This window comes from Triturus cristatus, chromosome 1_1 (genome assembly GCF_964204655.1).
Source record: "Triturus cristatus chromosome 1_1, aTriCri1.1, whole genome shotgun sequence".
Classification (NCBI taxonomy): domain Eukaryota; kingdom Metazoa; phylum Chordata; class Amphibia; order Caudata; family Salamandridae; genus Triturus; species Triturus cristatus.
Window position 1 is genome coordinate 61,210,938 of NC_140579.1, and position 19,424 is coordinate 61,230,361.

Below are 19,424 nucleotides of genomic sequence, written 5' to 3' on the forward strand. Positions count from 1 at the left end.
CAATATGGGATATATCAACATGCACATTCTGTTCCTGTTGAGAAGTCAAAATGTTTAACAGTTCAACATCAGCTACATTCAAGTTACTGAAACCATCCGTGTCAGTGTCTGGCTCTCTAGACATACACTTAGTATCAAACCATTTTTTTAGTTTAAGTTTGCGTGAGAAATAAAACAAGTCTATTCTAGTTTGGGCAAAATTTAAATTCAAAGTAGGATAAAAAGACAAACCTAGTCCCAGAAGACGACTCTCTTCCACCGACAATATCCGTGATGAAAGATTCACTACAGTCATTTGGTTGCCTGCTTGCCCCTTGTTGTCATTCCCACTGGGGTTGTTGTGTCTTGTTTTCCTGCGTTGTTTGGCCTTCTTGTTCCTCTGGTTCTTCCTCTGCCTCCTCGTCCTCTCCCTCTCGGTACATTTGGTTCGTAATTCTGTTCTGTCCTTCCCTGATTCATCATTTGAAATTGTACTAAAAAATTCGGTTTCTTCTGTTGAGTTTGATTCAGAACTGCCACTGGTGCATCTGATAGACTACCATCCGAAATGTCACTTTCTGTGATATCCGTACTTCTAGCTGGCACTCTGGGAACGCTTGTTATATTCCCTTCCTTATCAAATAGATGATCATATTTTCTATGAAAGGTTAGGGTCTGACCTGCTTGATAGTCCTTGTAATCCCTCAGAAATTTACGCTGTTTTTTCGCTGTAATCTCTGCTTCCAATTTATCCATTTTGGTTGTTAGGTTTTTCATGAAAGCATCAATTGCCTCCTGAGTTGTTAATGTAGCTAGTGTCGAGACCAATGAATCTATTTCTTCCAACAACTTGCTGCGATCTTTTAATGCATATTTAACCAAAATGCGTAGCATAGTCAATGAGCAGGCATCCGAATTACTGGACCACTCCTCCAACATTTCTGGGTCAGGGTCTTCATACGTTGGTATTGTAAAAATACGCAAGCCTCTAGGTACCCGTGATACTTCTATGTATCTCTGGAGTGATTCCGCCTCCCACCATTTGGCAAGTTCCTTGCGATGCAGTTTTCCCAATTGGTCAAATAATGCCTGAATTTTAATCTCCTCCGTTATTGTGATGCGTGTATTAGAATTGTTTACCACTCCGTCTGAAGTTGTAAAGAACAATTTATCCGCTGTATTTTTTCGTTTAGCCTCCAAAGCTGCAGCCATCCTTAAGATCTAAGAATGCTTCTCCCACGAATTATGCTTGACGTAGTAATGATGTTTATTCTTTGTTTATTTTTGTGAAGGAGAGGAGGCACTTGACACTGTGCACGCTAATACTGCAGTTGTGTATTGCGAGTGTTCATACACGTATTATTTCGTAAAACACCGCCTTTCTTTTCCTTTGTATAGGGCAACGTGTAGGGAGAGAGATATCAAGTATACTCTCCGTTCTTACTTGTGCAGATGTAAGCATACAATTTCACGTTGGTGTTTTAACACTGCGTGTCTTCTCCTTACGTGTAAGACACCGCTTTAAAAGTCCTCCTTTAATCCAATAGCATAAATGATTTGTGTGAGAGAGTTTCCGATTTCTTAAATGTAATTCCAATGCCGTCGCGAGGGTAATTAAATCCTCATTTACTTGGTGGCTCCCTGCGTTGGTAGACACGTTGGGGGACGGTTACGGTAAGGCAAAGACCCGGGATGGAATCACTCCCAACACCAACAACACAACACCGCAGCAAGCTACAGGCGCGTGTCGAAGAGTCAGTCTTTTTATGCAATTCAAATGCTTTTTCACTACAAAAATATTTTTCTTTTGTACATTTTCAGGTGGGGTATATTTCAGATCAAGCCAATCATGTTGGAGGAAAGCACAAGGGAACACAACGTTCTAATTAGGTTGTTGATTACAATTAGCCCACTTGGGCGTAAATTTCAATCGGTCTTTATTGTTACTTTATAAATACACATATTCATGTAATCAATTGTATTTGTAACGAGGGCCGGTTTAACAAGAATAGGGAATTGCCAACTTTGCAGTGACCCTTTTTACTTTAATTTTCTTATGACAATCTAATTTAGTCATTTTCAAGACAATGAAAGCTTTATTTGCTGTTGATCCATTTGGCCCACTGGGGCACGATTTGTTTTTGGTTTCCTACATTATGCTTTACCATTTAAGTAAGAATGCCTCCATGTTTGCAAGCACTTTTGTTAAATCATTACTGCTTCAAGATGGCCACCACAGAACTGTAAAAGTACTAGTTTTAAAACACTTGTCCTTTTATTATGTTTATTGCACTAAATCAAAATAAAAAAGATGCTGTTTCTGCGTTAGCCACAGCGTGACCAAGGCGAAAGCTGAAACGCGTTGCTGGTGCAGTCAGTATTATTTTACTGCAATTCCAAGGTGTCCTGGCGTTCTTTTGCATGTTTGGAGAACTGGGTGTGTATATATATATATATATATATATATATATATATATATATATATTCACAGAAAAAACCATAGGTTTCAGGCACGTTATAGTTAGGAATTAGCATTTAAAAAACCTCAGAAATTCACTGAAAAAAACATAGGTTTCAGGGGTGTTATAGTTAGCTGGACTTTTCACTTGTACAAAACCATTGAAATTCCCCCGTTATAGTTAGTTCAGCTAACTATAACTCGCGCGCCCGCAATGCACTGCTGATGACGTCACATATTACATCACTCATGACATGGTCAGTGACATCACTCATGACATCACTGATGACATCTCAAATGACATCACTGATGACATCACTGATGACATCATCCAGTGAATGTGTGTTTTTCTGAAAATTAAATATGTTTTATATATGTATATCTCAAGGTTGATAGAAGAATAAATGGGTATATTACTGTCTAAATGGATGATTTCTTTTTGAAAAATTGATTGTGTAACTGACTGATTAAGTGTATCATAGTGAATACATGGCTTAGTGAGTAATATTTAAATATGTAAATATCTGTATCATTTTTTCACTTTGTGTATAAGTGGCTGCATGGGTTGGTGAGTAGCTACATGGGTGTCTATATAGGTTATTAGTTGGTTTTTTGAGTATTAGTCTGAGTGTCTGCATGGTTCGGTGGGGGGTATGACGTAGTGCATAGGTGCATGAATGAGTGACTCACTGTTTGTATGTGTTGAACAGAGCATGTGTGCAGGACTGCATGGGGGGATGAGTGTGTGTATGGGTGTGTTAGTGAGTGAATGACTGTCTCAATAGTGTCTTTATGAGTAACTACATATGTTTAAAACTAGTATATGTGACTATTGGTTTATATATGTGAGTATATGTGAGAGTGAGAGATTGAAAGAGTTCCTGTATGAATAAGTATGTATTTCTATAAGTGATTGTTTAAAAGACTAAGTATGTGTAAGTTTCCGTAGAAGTAAGTGTGGTGGTGTGTGTATAACTGTATATGCAAGTAAATGTATGTTTGATTCTTTATTAGCATGAGTGACTATGTGTGTGAGTAGCTCTATGGATGAGTGGCATTGTGTAACAGGATGTATAGGTGTATGAGTACATATGATAAGTGAGTACATGTATGAGTGACTGTATAGGACTGTTGGTGAATGAGTGGATGTGTATGTGGATCTTAGAATTACTGAAGAGGTTGTTGTAACTGTTATTGGTATGTCCATTGTTTTGAAAATTTTAGTCTCTATTTTTGAATGCGTGTATCAAAGGTTATATTAGGGGAAGAGGAGGTCTGCCACTCTATCACAAGGATGATGTCATCAGTGATGTCATCAGTGATGTCATTTGAGATGTCATCAGTGATGTCATGAGTGATGTCACTGACCATGTCATGAGTGATGTAATATGTGACGTCATCAGCAGTGCATTGCGGGCGTGCGAGTTATAGTTAGCTGAACTAACTATAACGGGGGAATTTCATTGGTTTTTTACGAGTAAAATGTCCAGCTAACTATAACATGTGTGAAACCTATGGTTTTTTCACTGAATTTCTAAGGTTTTTTAAATGCTAATTCCTAACTATAACGTGTGTGAAACCTATGGTTTTTTCACTGAATATATATATATATATTCACTGAAAAAACCATAGGTTTCAGGGGTGTTATAGTTAGCTGGACTTTTCACTTGTACAAAACCATTGAAATTCCCCCGTTATAGTTAGTTCAGCTAACTATAACTCGCGCGCCCGCAATGCACTGCTGATGACGTCACATATTACATCACTCATGACATGGTCAGTGACATCACTCATGACATCACTGAGGACATCTCAAATGACATCACTGATGACATCACTGATGACATCATCCAGTGAATGTGTGTTATTCTGAAAATTAAATATGTTTTATATATGTATATCTCAAGGTCGATGGAAGAATAAATGGGTATATAAGTGTCTAAATGGATGATTTGTTTTTGAAAAATTGATTGTGTAACTGACTGATTAAGTGTATCATAGTGAATACATGGCTTAGTGAGTAATGTTTAAATATGTAAATATCTGTATCAGTCTCTCACTTTGTGTATAAGTGGCTGCATGGGTTGGTGAGTAGCTACATGGGTGTCTATATAGGTTATTAGTTGTTTTTTTGAGTATCAGTCTGAGTGTCTGCATGGTTCGGTGGGGGTATTACGTAGTGCATAGGTGCATGAATGAGTGACTCACTGTTTGTATGTGTTGAACACAGTATGTGTGCAGGACTGTATGGGTGGATGAGTGTGTGTATGGGTGTGTTAGTGAGTGAATGACTGTCTCAATAGTGTCTTTATGAGTAACTACATATGTTTTAAACTAGTATATGTGACTATTGGTGTATATATGTGAGTATATGTGAGAGTGAGAGATTCCTGTATGAATAAGTATGTGTTTCTATAAGTGATTGTTTAAAAGACTAAGTATGTGTAAGTTTCCGTAGAAGTAAGTGTGGTGGTGTGTGTATAACTGTATATGCAAGTAAATGTATGTTTGATTCTTTATTAGCATGAGTGACTATGTGTGTGAGTAACTCTATGGATGAGTGGCATTGTGTAACAGGATGTATAGGTGTATGAGTACATATGATGAGTGAGTACATGTATGAGTGACTGTATTGGACTGTTGGTGAATGAGTGGATGTGTATGTGGATCTTAGAATTACTGAAGAGGTTGTTGTAACTGGTATTGGTATGTTCATTGTTTTGAAAATTTTAGTCTCTATTTTTGAATGTGTGTATCAAAGGTTATATTAGGGTGAGAGGAGGTCTGCCACTCTATCACAAGGATGATGTCATCAGTGATGTCATCAGTGATGTCATTTGAGATGTCATCAGTGATGTCATGAGTGATGTCACTGACCATGTCATGAGTGATGTAATATGTGACGTCATCAGCAGTGCATTGCGGGCGCGCGAGTTATAGTTAGCTGAACTAACTATAACGGGGGAATTTCAATGGTTTTGTACAAGTGAAAAGTCCAGCTAACTATAACACCCCTGAAACCTATGGTTTTTTCAGTGAATTTCTGAGGTTTTTTAAATGCTAATTCCTAACTATAACGTGCCTGAAACCTATGGTTTTTTCTGTTCATTTCAAAGGTTTTTTAAATGCTAATTTCTAACTATGCCTACAGAGATAGGACATGTGAAGAAAGAAGAAAAAATGCACAGAAAGAAACAAAAGAAGTGCAGAAAGAAGCAACAGAAGTCCTCAAATACGAAGATAAGTGCAGGAAGAAGGATAACGTGCAGAAAGAACAAAAAGAAGAGCAGAAAGAAGCCTTGTTGCAAAATCATCCTGTACCCTCAACTTTTTCAGACGGATACTGGTGGTAACTGAGTCTGACTAACCAGTCCTAGAGCCAGTGCTATGTTAAAAGACACTTAGAATACAGTGAAAACACCTACATACACTAGGGAACATTATGCGTTGGGGTCCCCCTGTGATTAGCCTTACCTCCTCTATAAGCCCCTAGTATATAATAGGGCATGGGGATTAGAACTACCTCTTAAAACAGGCCACAGGGCGTTTTTGCACATGTTAACTCAGGCCCCGTCCCCTCCTTTCACCATTGTGTAAACACGCCCTGTGTCCATTTTTAGTTGGGAGATTAAGTTCATTTGAGTCCTGAGGGTCCCTCGGGTCCAACTAGCCCTCTAGGTACCTCCAGTAAGTGCCACAGAGCTGCGTTGCAGAGAGGTGTAAAAAGTGGCACGGCCTGGACCACCTCTCTGCAATGCAGCTCAGTGGCGCTTACTGGAAGCACTTGGTGGGCTAGTTAGCCCCCAGGGGCCCTCAGTATTGAAGGGAAATTATATCCCCAATTTAAAACGTGCCATGGTGCGTGTTTGCACACGTCACCTCAGGCCCCGTCCCCTCCCTTCACCACTGTGTAAACGCGCCCTGTGGCTGTTCTAAGTTGAGAGATTAAGTCCCCTTGAATCCTAAGGGTCCCTAGGGTCACACTAGACCACTAGGTACCTCCAGTAAGCGCCACAGAGCTGCGTTGCAGAGAGGTGTAAAAAGGGGCTTGGCCTCAGAACACCTGTCTGCAGCGCAGCTCCCTGGCGCATACTGGAGATGCCTGTTGGGGGCGCGTTTGCAGAGTGCTGCATGGAGGGGGCATGGCCTCCGGCACGATGCCAGTCTTTTATTTATTCTATTTTTTTAAGAAGGGGGGCTGTGTGGTTCCCCTTCTTATTCTAATTTATTGGCCCTGATGACCCCATCCCCCAGGGCCTGTCTCCTAATTATATTTTTTTGACCCCAATCCCCAGGGCCGGCCACTGTTTTTTATTATTTTTAAAAAATATATATTTATAGACACACCTAGGACATGCTGGACAAACCGTACGTACCTATCACCATGACGATTTGCGTGATATTCATTAAAAGGCGACTATGCATGCAATTAATCCACGTGGAATGTATTTACACCACTAGTGAAGCTCTGACATGTCTGATGCTCTACCGTGCCTAATCCCGGTAGACACCCTTGTCGTTTATTTATACAAACATGGGTAGCTATTGACGGGCACATTTAATACACATGCACACCAAGCCATTCAAAGGGGATTCGACAAAAATTCGACCAAAACTATGCAAGAAACCCCCCTCACAGTTAATAAAACACACATCCACTGCCGGATGTGTAATACTTTTTATTTTACTCTCTGGAAAGGGGACGAACATCACTTGCGAGTCACAGCGCGCTCCTGACAGAGCCCAATGCTGTGTTACACCCACCATTGCCTGCCGAGTGCCACACACCTCTGTATTGTATTCCACTAGCTAGTGCATATGCTATGACACTCTCTAGCCCATGTGCACTGTAACACCACCCCGTGAAAATGTCATGCCACACTTGTCTTCGCACGGGTTATATTGCCCCATCTAACGTGCCTTCCTCGATGCCTATGTTATAACGCACAGTGCTATGCCATACATATTACAATTTGGGATCCATATCTTTGTCACAGTGCATATGCAACGTTACACTCCCCAGCACATATTTTATATTACAACTTTAGAGACTAGTTAGGTTACACAACACTGCCCTGTGCATATTACACTCCAAGGCGCATATCGCATAGCACGCGCTAGTGCCTGTGCTATCTCGCGCTCTCCAATGAATCTGTCATTGCGCACAATGTATTGCATATTATATTTCACGCCTGGTTCATCTTATATCACACTTTTTGGTGCATAGTTTATACCATACACTATATCTAGTTTTCATTTTCAATCGTGCTCTCAGGACTATGTTCTATATAACACTGTGTTCACCTACCCTTTTCACGGGCATTACATTTTGCGATAGGGGGTGGAGGGTCAGGGGGTGTTTTTGCCAAGTGAGCCCGGAGTCACAGTCACTAACGTCTTCTTCTTCCTGAATAAAAGTGAGATTATGCTGCATACTTGTTCATATTTTAAGTAGTTTGCACAGACAAAATGTTTTAAAAACAATAAAGTTTCTAATACCCGCCTTCTCTGAACAGTTAGCTTGCTGCCCCATCCCCCTCCTCCCTATCCTCTGTTGTGTGAATCCATGGACTAGCCTCCTCCCTCCTGCCATGCATGGTCTGATGTGCTGCCACTGCCCTCAATTTAGTATGATGTACCAGTCCACTCCTCCTGCCCTCCATTGCCCAATTCTATGCCCCATCATTGACCTCCTGCTTAAACTCTGTGCTTAGCTTGCTGCCCCTATTCTCCTTCCCCCTGCCCTCCGATGTCTTTGTGCATGCCCCTGCTCCATCCTTTTTGCCCACCATGTCCCATGGACCTGCCACTCCTATCTACTCTGAGTGTTCTGTTGAGCTGCCACTCCCCTCCCACCTGCCTAGCATTGTCAGATGACTGTAACCTGTCCCTGCCACCTCCACCCTGCCTGTCCACATGCCATGCCTCTATCCTCTTCCTCCTGTCCTACATGGTCCATTGTACTGCCACACCCTTCTGCCCTCCCTGGTCTGTTGTGCTGCAACTGCTCCTCCTGCCTGCCCCGTGTGGTCTGTTGTGAGGCCCCTTCCCCTGAACTTTCTTGTCTGTGCAGAGGTCCTGACCCTCCCTTCTATCCTCCATCGTCCTTTGTGCATGCCCCTGCACCCTCCTTCTTGCCCATCATAGCCATTGTGCTGCCACTAACCCTCCCACTTGCCATGCATGGTCTTCTGTGCTGCCATGGCCCCTCCCACCTTCCCTGTGTGGTCAGTTAGCTGCCCCTGACCCCCTCCCACCTTCCCTCCATGGTCTGTGTGTATGCCATCACAGTCTCACTGTTGTGTCTTGCTTCTAGTGCCCATCCTGCCTGACCTCCATGGCCATCTTGTTGCTCCTGCCCTGCCCCCTTGCCCCCAGCCCTCTGTTTACATGTGCAGACCCCTACTCCCTCCCTCCTGGCTTGTCTGTTCCATTGTAATGCCCCTGATCCGTCCCTCCTGCCCTTTATGGCCTGTTATGCTGCAGCCTTCTCTCCTGTCTGTCCATTATGGTCAGCTAGCTACCATTGCCTCTTGCCCCTCTGTTCTCTGTTGTCCATGTGCATGGTCCTGTCCCCTCCCTCTTGCTTTCTATGGATTGTTGTGCTGCACTCCCGTCCTGCATGCCCTGTGTGGTGTATTGTGCTGCTGCAAACCCTGATGCCTGCCCTGCAGGGTCAGTTTGGTGCACCTCTCCATGTCTCTCTTGTCCTCTGTTATCCAAGTCCATGTCCCTATCCCATTTCCTTCCATGATCCAATGTACCATACTTGCCAACATTTTGAACTTGGTAAGAGGGAGATTTTGAAAAAAAACTGGGGTATTGATTTTCCCCTTTGAGTTACATTGAAAAAGAGGATATTGTAGACAGGAGACAGATCAAATAAAGCCCATTTGAGCTTAAAAACATTGGACGTTTCCTGGCTGAATCGGGTCTGTTGGCATGTATGGTTGTACTACCATTGCCTCTTCCTTCTGCCCACAATGGTCAATTACATTGCCACAGCCTTGAAGGAGGGTAGATTTTGTATCACAGGGGGCCCCTGGCCCGTTCTGTCCACACCTGAAGTATGAGACCCTTGTCCTTGCCCTGCCAGCCGCATTTGTAGGCCGTATTAAATTGACCAGCGGGTCCTGTGTTGCTATATAATTATCCTGAGACATCCTTACCACTCAGCCAGCATAAAACCCCTGTGTAGGCCCTTCTGTTCAATATGTAGGCCTCTTTGTTAAATTGACCATAGCTCTGCAATTTTAGTGTATAGCAGTCTGAAGGCAGGTCTGCGAGGCCTTCTGCTCCAAACTAGTAGCCCCCACCCTACCCGAGTGCTCCGTGCTCGGTATCAAAGTTCAACATCCCCCTGAAGCTGTCGACATACAGTAGGCTGCATCCTGGACTGGTACTTGCTTCCTGGGCAGGTTTCCCGCTTTTAAGGAAGTGGCAACCGCAGAGCGCCAAGTTAGGAGAACTGAGGAGATTTTATACATGAATATATTGAATTCCTGTACAATACCCATTATTTTCTGCTTGCTCTATGGAACTTACGATAAGCGATTGGCCTGAGAGACTGACCTTTTCACCCAGTCCATTGTCAGCATTAAGTGGGTAAATGACGAAATGTCTGGTAAAATCTGCAGACGAAGCTTTTGGGTAGCATACGTAGGTAGATGTAGCGTGCAAAGGAGCCCACAAAATGATATAAAAAGGGAGCACCCACAGATATCGACGGACAACCTCGCCGTCTGTATGTAGGTTAACAGGCTGTGCAGGTTTTCCCCAAGAACTGGGAGCTCTTGTCTTCCTTTGCTTAAAATGTCTTGCTCTGCTTTGCTTGAAGTATCTTATTCTATTTTACCTATATGAAATGTCATGTTATGTTTAACCATTGTTCTCTTTACTTTTGCATTTAAAAGATGTTGTATTGTAATTGCAGGAATGCTTGCTCTAAGAGTAAATGTGAGTGTCCCTAGGTAACATTTTCCTTGGTGTAACTTGTTTCTCATGATGCATTTATAGATGTGTTTTCTCTCTCTCTCTGTCACTCCATTAATTGAGATACAGAGAATATCATGACAGCTGTATGATTATCTGGATTCTGTATTTTGTACTTTATGTCTCTATTCTGCGGTTTCTTTGAAGTTGCATCTTCTCATTAAACTGCCATTGTATTCTGCCTCCAATTCCATGTCTCATATGTCTGTTTTCTTCATTTTTGGAGCAAGCGTTCCTAGGCACCCCGGCTCAAATTAAGGTGCCCCTTTTGTCCCTGACTCACTCTCCTGCTCAGTTCTGTGGTGGTTCCCGGGGCTCTGGGGACCGCCCCTAGCTTCCTTGGCCCGTAATAGATCTTCCCTCCAACAGCCTCTCTTGCAAGTCCTGTATTGTTGGTTTGTTGCCCCTGCCCCCCTTTCCACTGCCCTCCATAGTCTGTTGTGCTTCCACGGCCCTTCCTGCCTGCTCAGTGTGGTTAAATTGTTGCCTTTGCACCCTCCTACCTGCCTTCAATTTTCAGAGTCCGTGCCCCTGGCCTCTGCCTCTCAACAGTATCCTAATGAACAACTAGATTGCTAACATTCTATATTTATTACAAAAGTGTGGAACGCCTGACATCATCTTGATGTAATCAAAACTGTAATACCTAGAGCATTCCTTTAGAAATTACATATATGAGAGGGTCTTATTGGCATCAAAATTATGGTTAGTGCTCTAAAAGACTAAAATAAGGACATATTTTCTGAGTTTTCAAATAGCGACAAAGCACTTTTAAATTATTTGTTATCTTTATGTTTTTTTATCTAGTTGACAACTTGATTAAATGTTGCACTTAGGGGAGAGGATGTGGTGTTACTTCCAGAACTGCATACTTTGCAACTGGGGAACCAGGTTGAAGTTTCTGCTTCAGCTCGACATTCTGTGATTCTGGTCAAATCACTTAGTCTCCCCATGTCTACAACCAAAATGAATTTGTTCTTGTGTGATGTAACCAATGCTCATGTAAAGCACTCCAATACCTGACAAGTCTGCACTATATAACACTGCAAAAACACAAAATAATAAGTGTTTTGCACACTTCTGTCATTGGGCTATATTTGGGCTATATCTGGGTGATTTTGGGCTACATTTGGGCTCTTTTGTCTCCGGTGGCCATCTTGGGAGATTTATTTGTTATGAAGTTTCCTAATTTCCTCATGTACTGCAGTCTCCTCAGTCGGAAATGCTTTCAGTTTTTTACTTTGATTCCATCATGAAGGTATTCAGATATGTCACACATTTGCCATGAATTCTGAATGTTAGCACTCTAGTTGCTCATTAGATCACTGTAGTAAAACTACTGTTCACCATGGAAGTCTGCTCCTGGTATTAAAAGTGCATGTTTCAGTCTGCATGTCAGAATTTTTTAATGAAATAGAAGAGGATTTGAGAAGTCACTCAAAATGTGCCCTCATTTTCTTTCTTCAGCATTAATCATAATTTCTATGGCAAAATGAACCCCCTCATTGTGTTCCTTTTTAAATTAAATGTTTTAAGTGTTACCAGTTTATTCCAATCAAGATGGCTTCAGGTGTGCCATACTTTTGTCATAATGAAGACAGTAAGTGCTCTAGTTGTTTTTAAGAACATTCTTGGACATTCTGTCATTGGGCTATACTTGGGCTACATCTGGGTGATATTTGGGCTACATTTGGGCTCTTTTGTCTCTGGTGGCCATCTTGGGAGACTTATTTGTTATGAAGTTTCCTAATTTCCTCATTTACTGCAGTCTCCTCAGTAGGAAATACTTTCAGTTTTTTACTTTGATTCCATCAAGAAGGCATTCAAATGTGTCACACATTTGCCATAAAATCAGAATGTTAGCACTCTTTTTGCTCATTAGATCACTGTAGTAAAGCTACTGCTCACCAGGGAAAACTGCTGCTGGTATTGAAAGTGCATGTTTCAGTCTGCATGCCAGGATTTGAGAAGTCACTCAAAATGTGCCCTAATTTTTCTTTCTGCAGCACTAATCATACTTTTTATGGAAAAATGAACCACCTCATTTTGTTCCTTTTTAAATTAAATGTTTTAAGAGTTACCACTTTAATCCAAGCAAGATGGCTTCAGGTGTGCCATTCATTTATCATAAGTAGGACGGTTAGCGCTCTAGTAGTTCTTTGGAACACTCTAGAAAGCTGCAGTAGAACACAAAGGAATCAACTGACAGTCTCTGCCCTTGTTGGATGTACATGTTTTACTGAGAATGTCAGACTTCATTCTCACATGACTGAGAAAGATAATGTGAATTTACAGAAAATAAGCTCTCAGTTTAGCTTATAGATCACCTTCCAAACCTCTGTGGTAAAAGCATGAGAAAATATTTTTCTCTCAATCATGATATCCCAGCAGAAGGCTTTTTCACATGGTGAAATCACCTTAGAACATACCACAATTCCTAAAATGAGTATGGTACCATCAACAAATGATTTATAATGTAACTAAAGTCTTAAAATCTTCTATTAACTGCAATGCTTTTTAATGAGGTGCTATCATGTATATTGGTCCCAAGATGGCTGCCAACACTTCTTGGATGAAGTGCTGACAGCCAATCAGGTCTCAGGATGAGATGTGTGGTTAGGCTCCGCCCACATATATATATTGATTTAAATGCTATTTTCTCAGGAACTACTGAACAGATTTACACCAGACCTACAAAAGGCACTTCCTTGACCTGAGGACTACCTCTCTGCCAAATTTCAAGTAACTCTGTTCAGCCGTTCGGGCTGTAGCTGTGTCTAAAGGTCCTATGGAAAAATGCATGGGAAAAACGCGTTTTGGGACCCCCCTTTTTTCTCAGCCCCCACTTGACGAATCGCCCCGAGACTTTCAGGGTAGGAGCGGAGCGTAGCGCCCCACCTATTTTAAAAATTTCGCGAGGATTCATCGACCGGCGCCAAAGTTATTCCAAATAGAATGTTGCGGATTTCCTATGGAAACAGGGTCCTAACTATAACTATCTACTGGCGACCGCCAGTAGATAATATATATATATATATATATATATATATATATATATATATATATATATATTACCTACTGGCGGTCGCCAGTAGGTAGTTATAGTTAGGACCACGTTTCCATAGGAAAACCAAATGTACAGGGCTTATTAATAGGTAAAAAAAAAAAATTTTGGCAACATGAAATTATAAAATCGAAATAAAAAAAACACTATGCACATTGACCCCACCCCCTGTGCTTTTGGTGGCCAAAGGCCACCAAATGTACAGGGCATTTTAAAGTTGATAAAAACCGTGCACGGAACGAACTGCGTTAAGTGGGCGCGCACGCCTCGAATGGCGTAAAGTAACTTAGCATTTAAAAAACCGTACAAATTCACTGAAAAAACCATAGGTTTCACACACGTTATAGTTAGGAATTAGCATTTAAAAAACCTTGCAAATTCACTGAAAAAACCATAGGTTTCACACATGTTATAGTTAGCGGAAATTTTACTGATAAAAAACCAGTGAAATTCCCCCGTTATAGTTAGTGCAGGCAACTATAACTCACGCAACCTATGGTTTTTTCAGTGAATATATATATATATATATATATATATATATATATATATATATATATATATATATATATATATATATATGTAAGGATGTGTGTTTTTATTAGCCTGTGCATGCATGGACTGTATCCATTAATAAGTCTTTACAAGATTTGTATGTGAATGTGCACATTAATGTGTGCATCTGTATGAATGTGTACCTCACTAGGTTTGTGTATGCGTGGATCTGGAGTTATCTATCCATCCATCAGACTGAGCAAGCCTGGTGTAAGCCCCTTCCTAAACAAAGGTTTTAGCGATGTAATCATGCTACGATATTGTATATACATCGTCAAACCACAGAACATCCAACAGAGTTTATATAAGTAATAAGCAAGCATGAAAACTCCAACATTGTGCAGATGGGTTTTTAATCCACAAAGAGTTCATTAAACCACATGCCCTCTAATTGTAGCACGTTTCGGGACATGTACATTCCCTTCTTCAGGACATTTGCATTTCTAATGACATGAGCACCGCTCAGCTTCACCGCTGACTTCGGGCATTCTCTGTTCTGCTCAATCCACATTGCAAGGTTTTTCTGCAACAGTCTAATTAATCGCCATAGTTTGACGCGTCAGATTTTATGCCTTCATTAGACTTCTCTTACAGGCATAGGCCACAGCTGACCAGAATGTCCCAGGATAACTAGTGCACTTAACTCTGCCTCTGGATGGAAGAAAGGGCAGGCCTGTAACGCGGAAGCCCCTTCAGCAGTGATGCACATTTATCACCACTCTGACACTGCCATTGGTTGTGATATTTAAGTGTTCAACGGGGGCATCTGTAGTGATACAGTTAACAAGGGTGCCATTGCCATAAACCTTTCATGGTATCTGATAAACTCTCCCACAGTTTTCGTGAAGTGTTTTTTTCTAAAGTACACTCTTCATTTTGTAGTGGTTGCTACCTCACTTGTCGCCATACTGCCTGATTGTATCGTCATCTGAGTGCCCGTTCATTGCTGTAAAACACAGTACACAGGATCGTAGCTCTGTGCACCAGGCTCAGGGTTTTAGCACTGCCAGACCACGATCGGGGGGAGGAGGGACACAGGTCAGAGAAGAGCTAATGATCATATTGGTTGAGGTTGTTTGACTCTCGTGTCCTGGGGTTTGTACTACTATGGCTCGGAAACAGGCAAAGGGCATCCCTTTCTGCACTTGACTCACAGGGTAGCGAGGTCGAGCAGTCAAAGGCTTCTGACGGAGGCAGAGGGCGTGGCAGGCACTCAGAACTCAACAGTCAACCAACGGACACAATAATGTTATGTCTAACCAAGTACTTATTTTTAGTAAGAAAAAAAGTATTTTAGGGTCACGACAAAATAAATACCAGCCAGTTCAATAAAGGTGCAATTTACAGGGGTGAACTGTATGGCCTCCAGAATAGCACAGCTGACTTCTGGGGGCCTCTACCCTCTGTAAGAGTTCTAATGACTATGGTCCCCGGTATGTCCTATCGGCAGAGGTATTAATCAAGCACAGACTCTGGGTTACTCCACTGGCTACTGTGAAGATCAGTTCAGTGGTTTTTACATCAAAGAGTTCACATGGATTAAAACTATATTGTACAGACTGCAGATTTCTCTGCCCTGCAATACCTACTTGGTGGTGGCGTGCTCGGAGTACCTGTTCCTTTAGCACAGGCTTCAGTTATGCGGAGCTGTAGGGCAGCCTCATTCGACCCAAGAACTGATAGCGCTAATCACTTTGTCAGGTCTCCACGGTGCCACTTGTCTTTGACACATGTGGGCTTCCAGGACAGTTGCACACAGATGCTCAGTGATAAATGTTGCAACCGCAGGGTCGAGTCTTCAGCAAGTGGTCATCAATGGCAGTTGCGACTTCCCGACCCTGATCGTTGATGGTGGATCCTCTAAGGGCAGTTCTGACGTCAGGCACTAACGACACAATGTTGATTCTCCTGTGCATGGTTTGGTACAACTCACTATGGGAACTGCTCAGGGAGACTAGGAGACCCCACTCCGCACATATTGCTCCTGTCCTCTCTCCGACCGGCAGTCAGCTTTCTCTGGGTGCTTCTCATGGCAAGAATATGCTGGGCTTCTCTTTTGGACTGGCTGTACTCTTTCTACACATGACACTCTCCTTCCTTCTCTTATCAGGGGGCATCTAGGTGCTAGGTAGACCCTTGACTTTTCCAGCAAACAGTGTAGAGTTGAGGTGATGTTCCCTCACTTCTGGGAGACTGATGTTATGCAGATATTAGCCCTGGTCACACAGCAATCCGAGTACCATACAAAGCACTCCCATACTTGGTCAAGAAGAACTTGGAATTCAAACAATACAGGGTGATTGGGTCCTACTTTATTGTACTCATTTTGTAGACATGGGATGCAGATTCTGACTGCCATCAGCCTTCCTGAAGCCGTAATATACAGGGCTTCTCTCTTGAACAGGCTGTGCTCTTTCATGACGTGACGCTCTCCTTTCTTCTCTCACCAGACAGGCTTCTAGGTGCTAGGCAGACCCTTGCCTCTTCAAACAAGCAGTGCAGACTTCAGGTGATGTTCCCTCACCTCTGGGAGACCGATGTTATGCAGACACCAGCCGTGGTCACACAGCAATCCGAGTACCGTACAAAGCACTCCTGTCCTTGGTGAAGGAGAAAATGGGGTGAATTGGAGCCTACGTCATTGTACTCATTTTGCAGACAGGGGAAACAGATCCACTCTCTAAAGCTTAGAAACTGGTTTAGTCAGATTCTCTTTCAAATGTCATGTTTGGGATGTCTGTCAGACACAGCATTTGTGCGAGGTGACGACAATCACAATAGGCAGCCCATCCACCCTCCTCCTGGACCCCCACTCTAGGGACTGCTTGTAGGAAGCTTTTTTTATTATATCTAACCAGCTTTTCTTTGCTTCTGACAGGAGAAGTTAAGAACTGAGATGAATAAAATTGAATCTGAGTTTGAAGAATTGCGGCATCTCCTGAATAAAAATGAGCAAACCCTGTACGGGAGACTGAAGGAGATGGAGAGGAAAATTACCATGGTGGAAAATGCAAATATCACCAAACTGTCCAATCAAATCACCTCTCTCAATGCTGTGATAACGGAGATAGAAAAGAAGTGTGAGGGGCCAGCGTGGGAACTCCTGAAGGTGAGATACTGTTTGGTAAATACAACAAAAGAAGGAAGTGAAATATTCCTATTTTGTGTGCAGTATTAAATGTATGAGTGGAACACACATGATCTCCTGGCAGGGTCAATGCACAGTGACCCCACGCACTCTGACAGCCACACACAATATACAGTCATGGATTATTTACACTGTCCTACTTGATGCTGAGAGCCCAATTAAATGTACAAACAGTGGAATGTACAGTGACCTCTTACAGTGTCATATACAAGTGAATGCAACACACCGAGCAATTCCAGTGACAGTAATTAACATATATAGACAATGGAGCAAAATGTGAAAAAGCAGCAGAAAAATGGAAAGCATAATGTGAGCCAACAGTTTAGAGAATTGGAAAAGAATCCAATGTCCTCCTTTTCTAAGAAGTTTGAAAACATTTCAGTTGTAAATTGATTACTTTTCTCCTGATGCAAGTAGCCACTTACTTTCACGTGCACCGATCGCTTGTGGGGTAAACAGCTGTATAATTAAGCATTTGGAATAGGTAATGGCTAGCTCACTGGGTTTTTGTTGTCTTAGATCAGGGTTACTCATAGTACGGCCCGCGGGCCGCTGGCAGCCCGCCCGGCCTTCATTGGGGGCCCGCGGACCTTGCTCGATTACACTAAGCCGCAATTCCTTCCTTGGAGTAAACAGGGAAGATGGCCGCAGGAGCAAACGTTGTGAATACGCTTGAATACGTATTCACAACGTTTCCTCCTGCGGCCACCGTCTCTGCTTACTGCTTGCCTCTGATTGGCCTGCCTGCTTCTGACGTCACACACGGACCCGGGCGCGCAGCTCAGGCCCTTTAAAAGTCAGCTGTAACTAGCGCTAGTTACAGCTGACATTTAAAGGACCTTTTGGTGAGCTTCCTGTGTCCCTGTTGACGACGTCCTTCCAGCCCGCAGCCCCGGAGAACCTTCACAGCAGCCTGGTGCCCGGAAAATCTTCAGCGTCTCTTCACCTGCACAGGTATGTTTTTTTTGCCAACTCCCAAACAACCTTCATATTTACAAAATATTCAAATAGGCACATGAATATTTCTATCGGGAAGCAGGCACTCTTGCTCGAAATCTTGTCTAGCTCCCACTCCCTCGGCTTCACATCGAAGGAGATACTCTCCCCTTCCGCTGAGCCATCTGAAACGTCAGGAGTAACCGCCCTGGGGCGGTTGCCTTTAAATAAAGTAGGGAACTATTTTTGCCAAAATTAAGTATGAGTGTGTTATGCCTCTATCTAACCACGTATTTCTTACTGCCCTCCCTGTTCTGTGGGATGGTTTCTTTTTGCATCTAAAAAGCCCCCAAACAAGAGATGTGCATGTTGGTACTAATGATTCTTGTTGGGCTCCAGGTCCCATGCGGTGGACAGAGTCGGGAAAGAAACTGTAATCAATATGTAGGGGGGGGCACTTATGTGTATCACTTTCGGGAAACTAAGACAACATGAAGCTGAACATCACCACCCTTTGGCACTTCGGAACTACAGTTAAAATCTTCACACAGTCTGGCTCCTGGAGATATACTAAAGGTGAGGAATCTGTTCTTAAATAGTGTATCCACCTGAAAAATTGTTATCGAAGGTAAGTAACTTGCTCATTTTGACATATCCCAATTTTGACATATCCTGGTTCCCTAGATTTAAATCCAGCTCAAAAAGCTTTTGAACTGCATTGCAAAATGCGATGCTCTTTGTAGTTGCATCTGATTGTGAAATACAGCATTGTCTAATGTTTTGAAAGGTTTTTTTTTTACTCTAGCTCCGCCCCCCACTGATCCCGCCCCCACTGACTCCACCCCTACCAGTGCGGCCCTCGGCCACCAACCACACTGTAATTTTGGCCCCTGACAGAAAGTTTGTGAGTACCCCTGCCTTAGATAAAGATAGAGATTGCCACAGAAAACTCTTTCGTTTGAAGAATAGTGGCAATTTTATATTATGAGTAACCCTTGATTATATGACAGAGCGTGTGAAATAAATGTCCACAAATTGCTGCCCGGCCGCAAAAGAAATGTGATTTATGACTGTATTATCATGAAACCCTGAACGGCAACCAAATTCCTAACCAATATGGCTTAGAGTGGGGTTAGAGGTGTAAACCTCCTTATTGGGGTCATAAGCTGTCACTTTAACAGTGATGCTCTGCTCTGATAGGTTGATTAGTTTAGAGCCAATAAGCTTCCTGAGAAATAGCTCTTTGTAAAGGGCATTAGATGAAAGTAACAGGGAGCAACTTTCCCAGTGCACAG

At 42.5% G+C, this 19,424-nt stretch overlaps 1 pseudogene across 1 annotated transcript in view; it reads left to right on the forward strand.

Moving 5' to 3' along the window:
* Positions 1-19,424, forward strand: part of LOC146869403 (E3 ubiquitin-protein ligase TRIM39-like) — a 69,132-nt pseudogene that overhangs the window by 17,036 nt on the left and 32,672 nt on the right. Inside the window, exon 3 of the transcript XR_014959546.1 lies at positions 16,924-17,154. The product of XR_014959546.1 is annotated as an E3 ubiquitin-protein ligase TRIM39-like (transcript). The remainder of the gene's footprint in view (positions 1-16,923; positions 17,155-19,424) is intronic.